The 6,000-nt window shown below is 49.3% G+C and overlaps 1 protein-coding gene across 3 annotated transcripts in view; it reads left to right on the top strand.

Annotated features, from left to right (window-relative positions):
* Positions 1-6,000, top strand: part of LOC121555676 (small G protein signaling modulator 2) — a 158,640-nt gene that overhangs the window by 130,589 nt on the left and 22,051 nt on the right. The window lies entirely within an intron of this gene.

Genomic DNA, 6,000 nt, shown 5'->3' with positions numbered 1-6,000 from the left:
TATGTGACGTGCCAGGAGTGTTACCAACCATGGCTCTGTCTTCAGTAGGGAGCTTTATGTGACGTGTACCAGGAGTGTTACCAACCATGGCTCTGTCTTCAGTAAGGAGCTTTATGTGACGTGTACCAGGAGTGTTACCAACCATGGCTCTGTCTTCAGTAGGGAGCTTTATGTGACGTGTACCAGGAGTGTTACCAACCATGGCTCTGTCTTCAGTAGGGAGCTTTATGTGACGTGCCAGGAGTGTTACCAACCATGGCTCTGTCTTCAGTAGGGAGCTTTATTTGACGTGCCAGGAGTGTTATCAACCATGGCTCTGCCTTCAGTAGGGAGCTTTATGTGACGTGTACCAGGAGTGTTCCCAACCATGGCTCTGTCTTCAGTAGGGAGCTTTATGTGACGTGTACCAGGAGTGTTACCAACCATGGCTCTGTCTTCAGTAGGGAGCTTTATGTGACGTACCAAGAGTGTTACCAACCATGGCTCTGTCTTCAGTAGGGAGCTTTATGTGACGTGTACCAGGAGTGTTACCAACCATGGCTCTGTCTTCAGTAGGGAGCTTTATGTGACGTGTACCAGGAGTGTTACCAACCATGGCTCTGTCTTCAGTAGGGAGCTTTATGTGACGTGTACCAGGAGTGTTACCAACCATGGCTCTGTCTTCAGTAGGGAGCTTTATGTGCCAGGAGTGTTACCAACCATGGCTCTGTCTTCAGTAGGGAGCTTTATGTGACGTGTACCAGGAGTGTTACCAACCATGGCTCTGTCTTCAGTAGGGAGCTTTATGTGACGTACCAGGAGTGTTACCAACCATGGCTCTGTCTTCAGTAGGGAGCTTTATGTGACGTACCAGGAGTGTTACCAACCATGGCTCTGTCTTCAGTAGGGAGCTTTATGTGACGTGTACCAGGAGTGTTACCAACCATGGCTCTGTCTTCAGTAGGGAGCTTTATGTGACATGCCAGGAGTGTTACCAACCATGGCTCTGTCTTCAGTAGGGAGCTTTATGTGATGTACCAGGAGTGTTACCAACCATGGCTCTGTCTTCAGTAGGGAGCTTTATGTGACGTGCCAGGAGTGTTACCAACCATGGCTCTGTCTTCAGTAGGGAGCTTTATGTGACGTGCCAGGAGTGTTACCAACCATGGCTCTGTCTTCAGTAGGGAGCTTTATGTGACGTGCCAGGAGTGTTACCAACCATGGCTCTGTCTTCAGTAGGGAGCTTTATGTGATGTACCAGGAGTGTTACCAACCATGGCTCTGTCTTCAGTAGGGAGCTTTATGTGACGTGCCAGGAGTGTTACCAACCATGGCTCTGTCTTCAGTAAGGAGCTTTATGTGACGTGTACCAGGAGTGTTACCAACCATGGCTCTGTCTTCAGTAGGGAGCTTTATGTGACGTGTACCAGGAGTGTTACCAACCATGGCTCTGTCTTCAGTAGGGAGCTTTATGTGACGTGTACCAGGAGTGTTACCAACCATGGCTCTGTCTTCAGTAGGGAGCTTTATGTGACGTGCCAGGAGTGTTACCAACCATGGCTCTGTCTTCAGTAGGGAACATTATGTGACGTGTACCAGGAGTGTTACCAACCATGGCTCTGTCTTCAGTAGGGAGCTTTATGTGACGTGTACCAGGAGTGTTACCAACCATGGCTCTGTCTTCAGTAGGGAGCTTTATGTGACGTGTACCAGGAGTGTTACCAACCATGGCTCTGTCTTCAGTAGGGAGCTTTATGTGAAGTGTACCAGGAGTGTTACCAACCATGGCTCTGTCTTCAGTAGGGAGCTTTATGTGACGTGTACCAGGAGTGTTACCAACCATGGCTCTGTCTTCAGTAGGGAGCTTTATGTGACGTGTACCAGGAGTGTTACCAACCATGGCTCTGTCTTCAGTAGGGAGCTTTATGTGACGTGTACCAGGAGTGTTACCAACCATGGCTCTGTCTTCAGTAGGGAGCTTTATGTGACGTGTACCAGGAGTGTTACCAACCATGGCTCTGTCTTCAGTAGGGAGCTTTATGTGACGTGCCAGGAGTGTTACCAACCATGGCTCTGTCTTCAGTAGGGAGCTTTATGTGATGTACCAGGAGTGTTACCAACCATGGCTCTGTCTTCAGTAGGGAGCTTTATGTGACGTACCAGGAGTGTTACCAACCATGGCTCTGTCTTCAGTAGGGAGCTTTATGTGATGTACCAGGAGTGTTACCAACCATGGCTCTGTCTTCAGTAGGGGAGCTTTATGTGACGTGTACCAGAGTGTTACCAACCATGGCTCTGTCTTCAGTAGGGAGCTTTATGTGATGTGCCAGGAGTGTTACCAACCATGGCTCTGTCTTCAGTAGGGAGCTTTATGTGACGTGTACCAGGAGTGTTACCAACCATGGCTCTGTCTTCAGTAGGGAGCTTTATGTGACGTGCCAGAGTGTTACCAACCATGGCTCTGTCTTCAGTAGGGAGCTTTATGTGACGTGTACCAGAGTGTTACCAACCATGGCTCTGTCTTCAGTAGGGAGCTTTATGTGACGTGTACCAGGAGTGTTACCAACCATGGCTCTGTCTTCAGTAGGGAGCTTTATGTGACGTGCCAGGAGTGTTACCAACCATGGCTCTGTCTTCAGTAGGGAGCTTTATGTGACGTGTACCAGGAGTGTTACCAACCATGGCTCTGTCTTCAGTAGGGAGCTTTATGTGACGTGCCAGGAGTGTTACCAACCATGGCTCTGTCTTCAGTAGGGAGCTTTATGTGACGTGTACCAGGAGTGTTACCAACCATGGCTCTGTCTTCAGTAGGGAGCTTTATGTGACGTGTACCAGGAGTGTTACCAACCATGGCTCTGTCTTCAGTAGGGAGCTTTATGTGACGTGTACCAGGAGTGTTACCAACCATGGCTCTGTCTTCAGTAGGGAGCTTTATGTGACGTGTACCAGGAGTGTTACCAACCATGGCTCTGTCTTCAGTAGGGAGCTTTATGTGACGTGCCAGGAGTGTTACCAACCATGGCTCTGTCTTCAGTAGGGAGCTTTATGTGACGTACCAGGAGTGTTACCAACCATGGCTCTGTCTTCAGTAGGGAGCTTTATGTGACGTACCAGGAGTGTTACCAACCATGGCTCTGTCTTCAGTAGGGAGCTTTATGTGATGTACCAGGAGTGTTACCAACCATGGCTCTGTCTTCAGTAGGGAGCTTTATGTGACGTGTACCAGGAGTGTTACCAACCATGGCTCTGTCTTCAGTAGGGAGCTTTATGTGATGTGCCAGGAGTGTTACCAACCATGGCTCTGTCTTCAGTAGGGAGCTTTATGTGACGTGTACCAGGAGTGTTACCAACCATGGCTCTGTCTTCAGTAGGGAGCTTTATGTGACGTGCCAGGAGTGTTACCAACCATGGCTCTGTCTTCAGTAGGGGAGCTTTATGTGACGTGTACCAGGAGTGTTACCAACCATGGCTCTGTCTTCAGTAGGGAGCTTTATGTGACGTGTACCAGGAGTGTTACCAACCATGGCTCTGTCTTCAGTAGGGAGCTTTATGTGACGTGCCAGGAGTGTTACCAACCATGGCTCTGTCTTCAGTAGGGGAGCTTTATGTGACGTGTACCAGGAGTGTTACCAACCATGGCTCTGTCTTCAGTAGGGGAGCTTTATGTGACGTGCCAGGAGTGTTACCAACCATGGCTCTGTCTTCAGTAGGGAGCTTTATGTGACGTGTACCAGGAGTGTTACCAACCATGGCTCTGTCTTCAGTAGGGAGCTTTATGTGACGTGTACCAGGAGTGTTACCAACCATGGCTCTGTCTTCAGTAGGGAGCTTTATGTGACGTACCAGGAGTGTTACCAACCATGGCTCTGTCTTCAGTAGGGAGCTTAATGTGACGTGTACCAGGAGTGTTACCAACCATGGCTCTGTCTTCAGTAGGGAGCTTTATGTGACGTGCCAGGAGTGTTACCAACCATGGCTCTGTCTTCAGTAGGGAGCTTTATGTGACGTGTACCAGAGTGTTACCAACCATGGCTCTGTCTTCAGTAGGGAGCTTTATGTGACGTGTACCAGGAGTGTTACCAACCATGGCTCTGTCTTCAGTAGGGAGCTTTATGTGACGTGTGCCAGGAGTGTTACCAACCATGGCTCTGTCTTCAGTAGGGAGCTTTATGTGACATGTACCAGGAGTGTTACCAACCATGGCTCTGTCTTCAGTAGGGAGCTTTATGTGACATGTACCAGGAGTGTTACCAACCATGGCTCTGTCTTCAGTAGGGAGCTTTATGTGACATGTACCAGGAGTGTTACCAACCATGGCTCTGCCTTCAGTAGGGAGCTTTATGTGACGTGCCAGGAGTGTTACCAACCATGGCTCTGTCTTCAGTAGGGAGCTTTATGTGACGTGGTACCAGGAGTGTTACCAACCATGGCTCTGCCTTCAGTAGGGAGCTTTATGTGACGTGTACCAGGAGTGTTACCAACCATGGCTCTGTCTTCAGTAGGGAGCTTTATGTGACGTGCCAGGAGTGTTACCAACCATGGCTCTGTCTTCAGTAGGGAGCTTTATGTGACGTGTACCAGGAGTGTTACCAACCATGGCTCTGTCTTCAGTAGGGAGCTTTATGTGACGTGCCAGGAGTGTTACCAACCATGGCTCTGTCTTCAGTAGGGAGCTTTATGTGACGTGTACCAGGAGTGTTACCAACCATGGCTCTGTCTTCAGTAGGGAGCTTTATGTGACGTGTACCAGGAGTGTTACCAACCATGGCTCTGTCTTCAGTAGGGAGCTTTATGTGACGTGTACCAGGAGTGTTACCAACCATGGCTCTGTCTTCAGTAGGGAGCTTTATGTGACGTGTACCAGGAGTGTTACCAACCATGGCTCTGTCTTCAGTAGGGAGCTTTATGTGACGTGCCAGGAGTGTTACCAACCATGGCTCTGTCTTCAGTAGGGAGCTTTATGTGACGTGTACCAGGAGTGTTACCAGCCATGGCTCTGTCTTCAGTAGGGAGCTTTATGTGACGTGTACCAGGAGTGTTACCAACCATGGCTCTGTCTTCAGTAGGGAGCTTTATGTGACGTACCAGGAGTGTTACCAACCATGGCTTTGTTTTCAGTAGGGAGCTTAATGTGACGTGCCAGGAGTGTTACCAACCATGGCTCTGTCTTCAGTAGGGAGCTTTATGTGACGTGTACCAGGAGTGTTACCAACCATGGCTCTGTCTTCAGTAGGGAGCTTTATGTGACGTGTACCAGGAGTGTTACCAACCATGGCTCTGTCTTCAGTAGGGAGCTTTATGTGACGTACCAGGAGTGTTACCAACCATGGCTCTGTCTTCAGTAGGGAGCTTTATGTGATGTACCAGGAGTGTTACCAACCATGGCTCTGTCTTCAGTAGGGAGCTTTATGTGACGTGTACCAGGAGTGTTACCAACCATGGCTCTGTCTTCAGTAGGGAGCTTTATGTGATGTGCCAGGAGTGTTACCAACCATGGCTCTGTCTTCAGTAGGGAGCTTTATGTGACGTGTACCAGGAGTGTTACCAACCATGGCTCTGTCTTCAGTAGGGAGCTTTATGTGACGTACCAGGAGTGTTACCAACCATGGCTCTGTCTTCAGTAGGGAGCTTTATGTGACGTGTACCAGGAGTGTTACCAACCATGGCTCTGTCTTCAGTAGGGAGCTTTATGTGACGTGTACCAGAGTGTTACCAACCATGGCTCTGTCTTCAGTAGGGAGCTTTATGTGACGTGCCAGGAGTGTTACCAACCATGGCTCTGTCTTCAGTAGGGAGCTTTATGTGACGTGTACCAGGAGTGTTACCAACCATGGCTCTGTCTTCAGTAGGGAGCTTTATGTGACGTGCCAGGAGTGTTACCAACCATGGCTCTGTCTTCAGTAGGGAGCTTTATGTGACGTGTACCAGGAGTGTTACCAACCATGGCTCTGTCTTCAGTAGGGAGCTTTATGTGACGTGTACCAGGAGTGTTACCAACCATGGCTCTGTCTTCAGTAGGGA

Source organism: Coregonus clupeaformis, unplaced genomic scaffold (genome assembly GCF_020615455.1).
Source record: "Coregonus clupeaformis isolate EN_2021a unplaced genomic scaffold, ASM2061545v1 scaf0172, whole genome shotgun sequence".
NCBI lineage: Eukaryota > Metazoa > Chordata > Actinopteri > Salmoniformes > Salmonidae > Coregonus > Coregonus clupeaformis.
Note: the sequence above shows the minus strand (reverse complement) of the source record. Positions and strands in the feature narration are given on the sequence as shown.